The sequence below is a fragment of the Pinus tabuliformis genome, chromosome 2_1 (assembly GCF_031772625.1).
Source record: "Pinus tabuliformis cultivar Carrire ecotype Pingquan chromosome 2_1, CPIR1, whole genome shotgun sequence".
NCBI lineage: Eukaryota > Viridiplantae > Streptophyta > Pinopsida > Pinales > Pinaceae > Pinus > Pinus tabuliformis.
This window is the reverse complement of record NC_142299.1, coordinates 705,223,481-705,238,808: the sequence shown is the minus strand read 5'-3', so window position 1 is coordinate 705,238,808 and position 15,328 is coordinate 705,223,481.

Sequence of the window (15,328 nt, the reverse complement as noted above, 5' to 3'; positions counted from 1 at the left end):
TGTTCTTTCCACGCTTTGTCAATCCAACTTGAGGATCTGGTTGCAAATTTTCCCCCCCAACACATACTTATTGACCGTATTTTCCCTCACAAAGTTCATGTGCATCTGTGCAAGTTGTTTACCATATGCTTGTACCCACCTAGTCACATGCACACGCGAACCATCCTGGTCATGGTATCTATCTACCAACTGCCCTATATGTTTCCCAAACCATGTGCGCATCATCCTTCTAAATGCACACCAGTCATCAAAATTTCCTTTGTGTGTACCCCACCACCTCACAGGCGTAGCATGCAGTACCCAATCGAAGGATTTGAAATGTTGCTTCTCTGACACCTCTCCCTCAAATTTGTCCAAGAAAGCATCTACCTCACCTAATCCATCATTGGTAGGAAGATCCCGCACTTCCATCAACACGCATCACAGTGATCTTGTCATCATATTACAGTTAATTGTGGTTACCTCATGTAACTGGTTCTGCCATCACCATATTTCCTCATCTGTATATAAAGTACAGGAGCTTTCACGCTCCCATGAAAATCATCCATCTTCAATGGGATTTACCGAGTCTTGTTCTCGCATAGTTATCTCGTAGATGTAGTCTAAGTCATCATCGCTTTCATAGTCGCACACTGGCTCAGTGTAACACGATCCCTTAGTAGGGTCCAAAGGTATCACTACGCACAGATACTTCTTCTCAAAAATCATCTTACATTTCTTCAGGTTAATTACCCCATTCATGTCAGTGGCCCAATCGATTCCTAAAAGCGTGGGGTAGGGATTTCTATCATCAACAATCTCTATCACCTCAAAGTCGGTTAGTGTGCTCACTCCTTCAATATCCACTGTGATTCCCTGCAATCGTCCTAGGGGTATAATCTTTTGTTGATTCTCCATGCGCAACTGGATAGGAGACGACTGCAGTGTCAGCCTCCCCATGTGCTCCCATGTCTGCTTCAGCAGAACATTCGCGTTCGATCCTAAATCCAAAATTACTTGGTCCATATCATATTCTCCAATTTGTGTGGTTAACCTCATTTCTCTTCCTATTCTAGTCTTATATTTTCCAATCTTTCGGACTATGTATGGTTCTCCTGTCACGGTCCCAACGCATCTATTAATGAGTTCTTGTAATCCCTTTACCACCTTACTGTCGCGCAGTAGCTTCATACATGTTTCTAGGAACATCGTGAGCATTGATGGGTCCATTTCCGGCTCCGGTCTGTCTTTTCTTCCTGAAGTGGAGGCATCAGCGAAGCTCTTCTTAGCTTCCATAAAAGTTTCTTGAGTGCACTCCAAATCAAACTCCTCTTCCTTCGCTAGAGCCTTGCAAACCCAAGTACTTTCTTCAGGTTGTTTTCCTTTATCATCTCCTGTCATAATTCCACTTCAGAGCACAATATTCACATTAAGTTCTTCCTTGCATGGCTCAGACCTCATCATTTGTAGGTTTTGAGTCGAGGGAGGTTGTAGCACTCCCTTGTCACGTATCCTAGCTATCAGCATAGGACAATCTTCTGTCTCATGATTGAATAAGGTATAGTACAAATATGATGGACGTGTTGGATTCATACAATTGCAGGCATAATGCCCTGGCTCTCCACAATTGTAGCATATTATTTGATCGCGACCTCTCCCAGGTCCTCTTCCACCTTAGCCTCTTTTGTGCCCCTGGAATTTGGTTTGCACCATCCCTGCACCCTGGTATAGGGGTCGTGTTTCGGCCTGAACCCTATAGGTAGGAGTTTTATCCATCATTAGTTCATAACTTCTACATGTGCGCTCATCGTGTCCCACCAATATACAGAAATTATAGAACAAAAGTTGTGAGTTCTACGTGTACTTTTGCAACAAATGGTAGTTTCCTATAGCATGTTTTCCTCCTATTTGAAAAATCGTGCACCATAGAGTAAGCACTGCGCTCAGTCCTGCTTGCACTCCCTGTCTTAATGGCATTGGTCCTCCTCCCGTGACGTAATTCATGAATACCGGCTAGTGGTCCTTATCATGAACTTGACCTTTGTAGTTCACACACCACACCTCTTCACGCACTTCTGGTTGGACTGTTCTATCCTGTTTCAGACTTTGCATCTGAAGGCATAAGTTTTTGAACTGTGCATGGATTTACTGAACTCCCAAGTTAGGATCTTGTATTGGGGTCTCATGTAGCCTCATCATGATCTCTAAAGCTTCTGCCTGAGTTTTTAACCTTTGTTGCGATAGCACGTTCCTCATATGTGGCGATAGTGATGGTACAAACCATTCGCGGTGTTTTCCATCTGCCAAATTCATGTTAGCCTAGTGAATCTTGCACTTCAGCCTCTGATCCAGCTCCTAAGGAGTCTTGCCCGGTAGCATTGTGATCTCTTTGAACCCAATGATTAACTGCACTTTTGACTTCAACCTGCTAAACTCCCTAGTTAGCCTAGCTTGGATAACCGTGATTCCCGCATTCGGATTATCACTTAAGTGCTTGATGTACCAGGTCAGCGAGCGATCCTACAGAGTGCTAACCAATTTTTCTTTCTTGATAACATCATCTGTTACTCCCTGCGCTTCCCATACGGCTTTTACAATGAACCAAAATTGGTACGAATCTTCATTTCCCACTCCCTTGAACACAAGTAACTTGACTGAGCTCACCATATTAAAACGCGGTGGTGGCGGAGGTGGTACAGGCAAAGATGGAGGTGATGAAGATGAAACTGGTAGTGGTGTGGGTGGGGGTGGTATGCACAGAATCCTCTGCCTTATCAAATGGATCGCACTTCACGGAGATACCTTTGCGAGATCTTCCTCGTCCCCTCATGGAGGTGAAATCAAGGGGCTATTCTCTAGTTCCGCACTTCCTTCATTTTTGTAAATTCTCCCACTTCGCGTAGCCCCGAACATCAATGTACCTACACAATCTGGCTTTCGCACAATAGCATTTTAATCCAAGTGTTTATAGACTTTACGTACTTACCTGGCGGTCCTTTGAGAAAGCGTCACTCTGCCCCACTGTATCTTACTAAAGTATCTACCGCGAACTCAGTAATGAATCATCCTATAATCCGATCGAGCTAGTGATCAATAGCACGTGCAATCTTATCCTCTGATGCTTCCAATCTGCACACCAACTCTAGGTTCCACATAATAGGTCCATCGAGCTTCTGCCTTCCTTGGCTATCTGCTAGCTTCTTGATCCACTTGTACAACTCAATGGGGAATGATGTGAAGAAAATTTCATGGATCTCTGTGTACAAGTAGCAGTCTAACCACTTTTCCTTCGATAGTCATGGATTCCTGTTCTCATGCGCTGCAAATTCGTGAATTTTCCTATCCAACCACCCTTCAATCTCCTTCTTAGTTGGATTCCAGTGATGCAACATCAGACATCTGTATGCAGATTCTGGTCCTGGCAAGGAAACCATTTGTTGTCTTGATGGGGCCTAACCTAGGTTCATAGTTAATTAGCTAAACCAATCCTTGTACTACTGGCCCTTTCGGCAACAACCCACGGAGCGTAGACTGAGGTCTCACCCAAAGTAGTATGGGGGATGCTGGAACCAAGTTTTCGCACCCTTGAGATATCTGAGGTGTCACTTGATTCCAACTGTGAATTAGCTTTGTGCAGGTCACTTCGCACACTCTTCTGACCTGCGATACCTTCGCGATATGTTACAATCGCCACAACACAACCCTAACTAGGGGCTAAAGTGATTTCACGCTGCTAAGGAAGCGATCTGTGTTCTTTCCATAAGTTCCATCACGGATCTTACTTATCTTCCTATAACTGTTAGTTAACTTCACGTAAACAGATACTTATCCTATATTTTCTTATTCAACACATGCATATAAGTTCGGACATCAATTAAACAGTAAACTTGCAATTCATACCCAATATACTTCAATGCATAAAATAGGAAAAAGATACATAGAATGATAAGAAACTTCTCTTTATTACTTCTTCAATTGATTACAGACTCGACTCACCCTGTGCACTCAGCTGTAGGGGTCTGCGCACTCAACTACCGACTACTAGGCCTCTACGCACTCATCTATAGAGCCTTCTCCTGGCCTACAACCCAAAGACATTACCTTACACTTAGATTAAATGCTTCTATTCCATCAAGATCAGATGTCGCCTCTATTATTAACCCTTTACAACTTAGAGCCTCGCTCTATTTATACAATCCCATGGTCCGTAGACCATGGGTAGAAATCTCAAGCTGAAATTACATAAAAATAGTGAGGGCAGACAAACCTCTAACTCAATTACAATCTTCATGCTCTGCACCCACAAATTGCGGAGTCTTTACATTGGACTTAGTCGAAACTTGGGCTTTAAGCCCCAAAACTTTCCTTAGGGATCCCGTGCCCAACACAAATTGTAATTAAACCTACTTAACAAGTCAAGAAACATTAAGCCATAAACATGTAAGATGACACATTATGTGGAAATCAATCGATAGTTTCATATATATTGAATCAAGAAGAGATTACAACCATTGTATTGACCTTGCCATTCTCTTCCAACAAAACCAGGTTCCCACACACTTTCATTAGCTTTCCATGACGGCCTCAACAATGATAGTTTAAGGCTTTTCCCTTTAGGCTTCAAACTAAACCAAATTCACAGTTCTCCCTCCCACAACTAGAGAGCTACAACTATGAATAGCTTGTTGTTCACTCCAAACATAATTAGCACTAGCACACCAATATTAACACTACAACACTAGCTTGTGCTTGGGAAAAATGGAGGTTTATATAGCATGAATGGATGGGAGATGGTTCCTCTTCTCATGGGAGAAGGTCTTATCTCTTGAGGTAGTTCCATCCTTATAGGGGAAAGTAGCCCAAACTAACATCCTCGACTCCATCCGGCCAAACCATTTACCAGAATTCTATTACGAAGCTTCTAGAGCTGGAAGCTTCGACTCCTTATTTAAAAAACTTTCCATAAAAGGATCAGTGCGACTAGAACAAAGCTCAGTCACTCTGGTTGGTGCTAGGGACAATGTTAATCCCTACATATCGGTGTGAGGAGGACAAGGTTCATTAGTGTCGGTCTTTTAAACTAGGAAAAACAGAAGATTTTTGGGAAATGATGCAAAAGGGAATTGTTCTGCTCATGAAGAGGGACACAATGGGAGTTTCTTCATGAAGGGAAAGCATGTAGGTTCACTGTAGAGGTCCTTTAGGATCAAGGAATAGGGAGTACATGGACAGTGAAAAAATGTTGTGTAACAGATGCCCCCTGAAGCGAGAAGGTTGAATTATAGTGAGGGGTGAAATGCTTTATGAATCAGTGCAGGGAACCGAAGTTTGTCATCGGAAAACCTGCAAGCAAGTACATATACATATGCATAATGAAAAAACTTTGTCAAATGATACATGAGTCATGGTATGGACACAACCATCCAGAGAATGATCATATAAATGGATCCAGGCATGGGCGCAACCATCCGTTAAAGAGGATCATATTGAAACCAAGGTATGGTCTCAACCATCCAATAATGAGAAGGATCACATATGATAACTGGTGGTATTGTCACAGCCATCCTTCTGAAAGATACATGTATATCAACATAACCATGTCACATAACTCTGCAACCTGGAATTTTGTGATCTAGGCCCAGGGTCTTGCACGCCAACACGACCCGATCAAAGCACAAATTATAACATGTGAATAGATGTGTTGACGTCGAACATGCTAGAAAGTTGCTTGATTACCAGTCAATGATGTAAATTGTTAACAAGCATGAGAGAAACCACTAATAATGACAATGGTCCTCAAGGTACTATCAGCACAATCCATGGAATGTAAATAGAGGAATTGAAGTTGAACACTCGTGAAATAACTCAATCGAAAGCCAATGATGTGAGCTTGTTATCGAGTGCGAAGAACTTTCCAGGCTCTAAGGTACTAGAAATGAGTCTCTCAGTCAAATTCTTGGATAACAAGTTGAAGTTGACAGGAAGTGACCATGTCGAAGGAGGGCCATAATGTATCCCACATCATCGACATGAGACAAAGGGATGCAAAATGATTTTGGATGATACAAAGAATTAGGGGTAACTGTAACTGCAGAAGGACAACTCTTGAACATATCGCTGACACAACTAGAAGTTTGGCAGCTTTTAGATCCATAGGATTAATGGTCATGATGATGTGACAGAGATCAAATGGAAGGCAAAATTGAATGGCCCAACCCAGGAAGGTCAATGATACAAAGGAGGATATCCCAACCCGACACGTAGCAGAAAGTGTCATGTTCAAGAGTGAGCTGTCGACACAACTGATTAGATTTCCAAATTTTCCCCCACCATTCCTAGCAGGTACCCCAATTATTTTTAAATCGCAAGCTTCAAGGGGATAGCATATGCTTGCAATGTAATTTCATCCTTGAAACGAATCCGACCTAGTAAGTTTAATGAGCCCTAGGAAGGAGAAGCTCATATTCGTCATGGTGACGAATCCGATGTTGTTTAACATTTTAACGAGTCCGACAAAGGTGTAACTCAGTATATTTTTCATGTTTAGAGAGTTTGAAAAAGACACAGAAAAGAAAACTCCACCTAGTCCATTTTCGTATATTTGTGTCTCTTGATCCCGAAAAGGTAGAAAATGATACTCAAAAGAACCACTTGACCATTTCAGTCAAGTAGTACATTTTTTCGTAAATAGTGCATCCCAGCCCAAAAAAGGGGTAAACTTGTACTAGGCGCATGACATTTCGCATCCATTAATGAGTTTGAAACAACAAGGGCTCGACTATCTTTTCACTTTTAAAGGGTCGGAAAAGAGCTTGAAAGCAGACCCCCCATTTTATTCTCTTTTACGAGTCAAAAACCGAAAAATACTCGGCAATATTTTCATATGAGTTTTATGAGTCAAGCAAAGAGATGAAACATGACTCATCCTAGAGGAATGAGTGGTATAAAGGGTATCAAATGGTTCCAGAAATGGTGGAATTGCTCAAAACATGTAATGGTCAAGAGGTTGGCTAATAAAAACCACTCATCACTGTGGTCCCTCAATAAAGGAAAAAACAACCAAGTGAAAGTATGTGATCAGCCAAAGAGATGGTGGCGATGGAATGAAACAACCAAGGCTCATTTAGTAGAAATTAGCTGATAAAAATGGAAATCACGAGATGTAAATTGGGCATGGGTTCATTTTTACACAAGCTTGAACCATGGGGAACTCCTCTTGGATTTAGTTTCATGTTTACACAAGCTTGAAACGAAAAACTATGCTTGCTATAAGTTTGCATACCCCCAATGTAATGGCTCAATTCTAGGTACATGCCTCTCAGGATTCATTTCAATCAACTAGATGGATGGAATGAAGGTTCACTTTCGAGATCTTAGAAAGAATCATCTAGGATTTTACGAGATCTTAATCAAAGACTCGATTTGGAAAATGGAGTCGCTTCATTTTTTAACGAGTTTGATACAATAAAAGAACTATCCTCGAGACCCTTGTTTAATTTTTTAACGAGCTTGACACAAGAAGAAGAACTATGCTCACACCCTTTGTTTAATTTTTTAACGAGGTTTACACAAGACCAAGAACTATCCTCATGACATATGTTCATGAACCATATGAGAACATGGCTCCTAAGAGGTCTTCACTAGATGGAAGAAGCATGCTTTGGGAGGAATACATGTCAATTGGTACCATAGATAGATTGAGATCCAATGGCCCCTGTACATAATGTACTATACCATCTGTGTGACCATCAGTAGATGTGTATACAAAATGAGTGGCCTCATAATTGACCTGTGGCAGGGAAGGTACTGTGTTGGGTGCAGGAATTGCGCTTGAGAAAACTCCTCAACACTTAATTGTCAACCCAAGGGTTTCGTAAACTTAGAGACAAAGCACAGTAAATGCTAGAAATGGTATGAAATTTTCCTATCTCTAATCCTACTTTTTAAAGGAAATGCTTTGAAGAATCAGATAGAAGAGAATCGGAAAGGTAATTGACACCAAAGCAACTCTAGTGCTGGAATGTAAAAGACAATTTGCATGTAAATCAAGTAAATAAATTCCACACAACGGAAATAATATTAAATGTTGTAATGAAATGCTATGTTAATATTCATATGGATGTCTAATAGTCTGACAAGTAGCCTTTGCAAAATTATGTCTTCCTTCTGATCTTCCTTCCACACAAACAACCTGTCCTTGCACTGTTGCAATATGCTTGCACTAGTGCATGTACAATATCTCTATGCAAAAAGTATATGTGGCTTTCCTTACTGAAGACTTGTCTTAGTGAAGGTACTCTAAGCCTAAGGGCTTAAAGTACTCTGTTTATGTGACAAGAGACCAGCTCTTGCACCGCGGCAGAGCTTCCTTCACCCAATTTCCAAATTACTTTTGAAAGGACCTAAAAATGTGCTGAAAAAGAATTGCAACTGTAAATGAAATTCTGAAGTAAATTATCTGTGAAAAAGGAAATGCTTATGTTCATTAAACCTTGCAAAGGAAATAAACTTCAAGAAATAAAATCACTTCAAAAGAATCAAACAATAGTCTAAGTGTTTTGCATGTGTTAACTAACTTTAGTAACTCATTAAAAAATGCTTATGTTCTTTGCAAGTATAATATGTTTATGATAATTTTATGCAACTGCTTCTAGATCCACTAAAGATGTACTTTTAATACTGAGTAGTACATTTACTAATTTAATGATTCATTCACTTTCAAAATAACTCGAAATAATATACAAAGAAGTGATTCATTGTTTGCTGCAAACGAATGATTAAACCAAAGTGCAGGCAACAACATGCACTAGTGCAGGAAAGAGTTCCTTGCACGATCTGATAAAAAACGAGCTAAAACAAAGATTGAGAATAAAGGAAATGCAAGAAGGATATCTCATAAACAAATTAAACACATCTAACTCTCAAACCACGGATCCGTTTCACACGTTAGCTACAAAAGATATCTTAAATCACAACCTAAAAGATAAAGATTAAAACTATAACATCACACAGATGCAAACAAATATCCACACCTTCTTTCTGAATAATGAAAGTGAGAGGGGTAAATGAGCTGGGCTGGCTAGGCCCCAACCAACCAACTCATTCCCCTTCTAAGGAACGAAAAATCTTAACACTTCAAATATACATCAAATATAAATTAGATGTCGTGTATGCAAATCATGGCAGTTCTCTTGTATTACTCGATTCGGAAAATACAAATAACAGAGCAGTACAGCCCCAGAGATGAGGTGATAACCAGATTACATAAAACAAAATTACAATTGATGGTTCGCTTACTAGCCCCCCTCCTACCTATGATCTATATCTTATATATCCTTACGGATCTAGCAGTTTTCACTAATTATAGACATTTCTTGTTTAGGCCTTTTGACCGAACAAACTTAGAAACCGAAATTACAAACTTGGCTAGTAGTTATAATACACATGAATTTCACTTTACAGTAACCTAACTTTGGAAAATATTCCCTAAGTGCGTGCCACCTGTTATCTTGCTTCAGTTCATCAGCAGCTAAACTCGAAGTCAAGGATTGAGACCCGTCCTCGTGGAAGATTTGGCTTCTCGGAAATCTCGGACAGTCTTCGTGGTGGTGCAGGAATCTACCTACACTAGTCACACTCATTCATAATTAATACTAAGTTCCATGATTACTCTAAGAAATTAATATGAGTTACAAGAAATATGTAAATAGGCATGAAATCCATACAAAATTATTAATAAAGTGTTGTTATAAATCTTAATATAAAATATGAGCATGTGCAGGAATGGGTAACTATCTTGTACTAGTGTAGGAAAGGAGGGTCTTTTATTGAGATAAAAAAGATGTTGATTTTGATGGAAATGGGGTAGAAAATAGGGAAATTTAGGATACCAACATCCTCCCATCCCTAAGTTGTTGTGTGTCCTCACACAACGTTTTACCCCTAAAAAAAACCTTCAAAAATGAATGGCCATCTCCTCAGTCCTGAACTTCAATGTTTATTCCCGCCTTTACTATCTTTGTCTTCTTGTCTCAGCTGCTTAGTCACCTTCTTGAGGAATCTATAGAATTTGGAAGCCTGATACTTCCATACCTTTACTTGCTGCTTATGCCTCTTTACTTCTGCAAGAATTCCACCTATCTCTATTTTTGCCAACTCTACTCTTTCATGACCTGTATCAAAGCCTCCAGGTCATGGACTTGTTGCTCCAGATATACTATCCTGCTATTGAGGAAAAGAGTGGAGGGTGCTATGCTAAGATCTTCGAGTGTGAACGTCTTTTCTTCCATGGAATCGAAACAAGTCCCATCATCATCCAAGTCAAGGTTGTTGAAAGCCTGCTTTATGAAATCGTCGAGGGTTTCTATACCTGGGGTTTTCTTGTCACTGAGGGCTTTGATTCCCTCACCAATATCCATGCCTTGTGCACTCAATTCCCTAGGAATCTTAACACCTTGTTCTCATGGATTCTCAGTGGATTCAACTCCTTGTCTTTCCAAATTAGTATGGGTTTCAATTCCCAGTTCTTCTACAATTGTAGGGACTTTAGTACCCTATCCTTCGAACACCACAGGGTCTTCAATACCCTGACCTTCTAACACCATAGGGTCTTCAATACGCTGATATTCAAAAATCACAGGATCTTCAATACCCTGCTCCTCGAAATCATTAAGGGTCTCTATGTCTGTTTCGTTGAAATTATCAAGACCTTATGCATGTTGTTACTCTATGTCCTCCTCTACTTGGACTGCACCAGTATGTGGTGTCGACATAGTCTTTCTTCTCCTTAACCTACTGACAAATGTTGATAACATGACGTCGTCTTCTACATTCTCCTCATCTTCCACAGTGTGTGCCACTATGTCTGCAAGCACCGAGAGATTATGAACTATGGGGGAAACTTGGGGTGTTTCATCGATTACGATTGGAGAACTTGACTGGTTCATCCCTTGGGTGACAGTCTTCCTCCTCATCAAGGTTCTGGTCTTCCTCTTCTTTGCCATGGGTGGAGTGTTCTCAACGGCCCTCTTCTCTACTTGCACTGGTGAACTTTTACCTTTTCGCTTGGTAGGAGACAATGTCCCCACCTTTCTCTTCTTACCTGTACTTGTACTAATAGGCTCTTCTGCACCCCTCACTCAGAATTCTTTTAGAAATGCTCCCCATGTTATCCCATTTTCTTCTAACTTCTTCTTGACCAGAATTGTAATAAGCCTGTGATGGCAAAGCTTGTTTGCAACATGGCTTGCACTTCCACTCTGCACATTTTTTGCCATATTCTTAACACTTTTGAGCAAGAGGTGAGGAAAATTAATCAATTTTCCTACCTCGAAATGCAATAGAAATCGAAGGTGGTATAAAAATGCCAAGGTATGGCATCCTTCTCCAGTTCCAAACGTCTGCAATATAAATAGTAGATCTTGTCACTTCCCGACCATGGCAGTCTGTGGAAGTCCCTTTCGCCAATCGACGTTAATTTTCTTGTTGACAACGAACGATGCCAATGCTTCTTCACGAGCTGCTCCTTTTTAAACCAGCGCTCCCTGGTAAGTGGAAAGCCTGTGGCTTGTGCAATGAACTCCTTTGTAATTTTTAATTTCAAGGACCCGACCCTGACTCGACCTTCTTTTAATGTCCTTCCAAATTCAAATGCCACCTCCATGTCGAACCTGTCAAACTTCTATAGGAATGGCAGGAACCCAGATTCTTGCAATAGTGCAAGACTGTTCCTGTACTCAGTGGTTTGTTCAATTTCCTACAAAGACAACGGTTCACTCCTCACAGGTGCCATTTCGAACCACACTCCACTTCGCTCTGTTCACACCCTCGAAGGAATTTTTGAGCGACTCCAATGTTCATCAAGAGTTTTATGCTGGAGGTTCATCGCCCTTCGTCTTTTTAGACCCACTCACCCAGCTATGATGGAACACCCCCCCCCCCCCCACCCCAATATCAGGATTTGATTCGTGTCAGCCTACTATGGGTGAATTGTAATGATTGGATGCAATGGCGGTATAGGCGGTAGTGGAACAACAACTACAATGATCGGATTGTGGGTAAGCTAATAATGGTTAGGCAGTGCAGAATCATTTCAAGGAGGGTGTGCAGGTTATCAGATAGTAGTACCATCCCACAGTCAACATCATAATTCAATCAGACAAACTTCAATACTTATTAAAAGATTATATTTCAAACCTTATACATCTTGCACTTTAAATATTTGTTCCTAGATTAGTAAATAATGAAACAAAGCATCAATTAAAACATGGAATGAGATAACATATTAACACATGTGCAGGAAAGTAAGGGCCCATAAATATCCCTGATAAACCACTCCAAGACTGTGTAAATTGCTTTCACAGTCAACTGGATTGACTGCATCAAATTCTGCAATCAATTTATGAGGAAATAAAGAAGTGGGAAAGGGGTAAAAATTTTAGAATGGGAAGGAATATTACAGTATGGATTTCAGAAACAATATCACCAAGAGGGATAAACGAAATGGGATGTGGAAAAAAATTCAAGGGAAAAGAGGGATTTTACGAAATCGGGTAAGGGTAGTTTCTCGGAAGAAAGAGGAAGGTAATTCATTGGGGAATTTAGAAAAGAAACTAGTGGGAAATTTCGAAATGGGAAATAGAAGAAAGACAATATTTTTACCTTGAAATTTGCCTACACTGGTGCAGGAAAAATAACTACAACGGGAAGTAAGCGTTTACTTGGATAAAAATGTCCATGCTAGTTACCCCAAACTTGGGTAAGTGCTCGGTTTCATGGACCTGCTTCTTCTTGGTGGCAGTGAGCATATCTAAAAGTTGTGGAGCGATAAAAAGGTGTCTTTTAAACTCCTAATTATCTTCACATTAATTATCAACCCAGGGATGACTTTTTATTTCAAGAGTGTACTCAGTCTGAGGCGGCTATTTACTTAAGAGTAATGTTTTGAAGTATAGTGCTTAAAACCCAAAAGTAAATGAATGCTTGAAAAATAAATCTAACAATAACATAAACTCAAATGCTCTGAAATCCAACTAGTCACTCAGCAAACATCAATTGAGGATACGACAACTATTCACTGAGCAAACTATGACTAAATTACTTTAAAAGAATAAAATCACACAAGGCAGCTTATCAGTCAAGGGTGCGGAAGCGATAACCCATCCCTCTAGAAACTGATGGAAAGGAAATTAGAGCATGGACCATAGGTCTGGGAGCTAAGCAGCGACTTGCTGGCTCACTATAGCCTTAGACCTTCTCTCACACCAAAGCAGCAAATGCAAGTAAATGGAACGGAAGAAAGTAAAATGGAATAGCAAACATGAAATGGAACAGCAAGCAGTAAATGGAACAACAATCAAATAAACTAAGTCTCGCGAGTCAGAACTAAACTCACATTCTGCAATAAAATAACAATCTTCTTTCTTAAGGAAAATTGGATGGAATGTACTTTATGGAATAGCACTCATTGATGAATTAGAAAGAATCAACCATACATACACACGACACGCTAATATGGTAATCTGACAATTAAGGTGGATACGACTATGTTTCCAAATAGAATAATATCACTTTTCAGATTCCAATAATCAGGATTTCAAATGAATCGAACAGCAGTAATATTCAGTACAAATGCTCTGTAACAGAAACATGAAATCAACTTTGAAAAGATTCACTCATACAATACAGAGTCACTACATAAATTTCCTGAAGAAACCATTAATGAATTAATCGTAGTAGAGCATGGAATAGCATATGAAAAAGCATGTCAGATTACCGAGCAATAAAGATAAGCAAACCACGCAGAAATCAAAATAATATAATATACAGTAGCAGTAGCAGCGTACTCCACCAGAGGCTGGGCCCTTAGCTGCCAGCGGATGCTGCTGGGTTACTTCAGAAGGAAAAGAATGAACAGCAACTCCCAAATCATGTATTAATCAACAAATTGTGGAATCATTACAACAGCAAATGCTTGAGAATTAAAGCATGCAAAAATCCCTATCCTATCATGGATAATCCACCATCATTCTTCATCATTTTTCTATCATTCTTCCATTATTCGAATTCCCCTCAAATCACCCTGAAGTCATTCATCTCTAATCTCTGTTTTCATTTAAATAGAGAGATCAGAGAGAAGCTACAATAAAGATAAGTACAACATGATTTCTTTTACAAAATTGGATTGATTCTAACCAGTTGATCAACAAGAAAATATATTTCCTTTCATCTCTCAACAAAAGCAAGACGAATTTGGCTTTGCAGCTGAGATTTGGAGGACGGCCGCAACAGCAAATCTGAGAAAATCGTGCTCAAAGAACCCTGTGTTTCTCTCAGTACAAGCCGAATTTGCGCAAACTATTCTTTACTAAAGTTAATTGGGCCCGTTCTAGACAAAACCCATGTTCCAGATTTTCCAGATTCTGCTCCATTTGCTCAGAATATCAACCGCAAAACTGTCACTCCTTATTCCAGCGCATTTCTGAGTTGGCGCTTTTTAAAAATCAAATATTCAATCTGAAAATTATCTTGGAGGCTAAGAATGGTAAATAATGTTATAACTGATTTATTAAAACTATCATTGATAAAATCATGCATAATCATCAATTTATTAGAAATAAAGGAGAATAGATAATATTCATTCATAAGAGCATAAATAATTTATAAAATGGATTTAAATGATAAATTATAACAAATGATATGATGAAGAATAGTGGAAATGGGTGGGATAAGTGTTCAAAAGTGATAATAATAATGACATATTAACGACCCAACAAAAGTCAAGTAACATTCCCTTTTTATTAAAATTTTGATCTTCCTACTAGCATGTTGGTTTTCGGGTTGATCCTTCTGCAATCATGTCAGTCAACTGATTTTCATAATTACAAGAATTTTTTTCTTTTTTTATACTTTTTATTTTTGTCATTCTTCTTTTTATTTTTTCTTTGATTTTTTTTCTTAATAAGGGCAAGAAGGAATCAATTCTTCAACAGGTTCCTGTTACTACCTATGAACTCCTTTTAAAATCGTTGTTGGACTTGCTGCATAAAATCTCATTTTGTAAGGGACTTAAAATATACCTTCAGTCTACGCCCATTTACCAGGAACATAGAATTCCATCCATCAATAATTTCGATTTCTATTGCTCCATTTTCGAACACTTTGACCACCTCATAGGGTCCCATCTAGCGTGTATTAAATTTTCCTTTAAAATGTTTGAATCTCGAATCATAAAGGAGTACCCAATCACCTAGTTGGAACTGCTTCTTATGAATGGACTTGTCATGCCACTTCTTGTGCTGCTATTGAACCAAGATGTTCTATTGAACAACATCTCTCTGGATTTCATCTA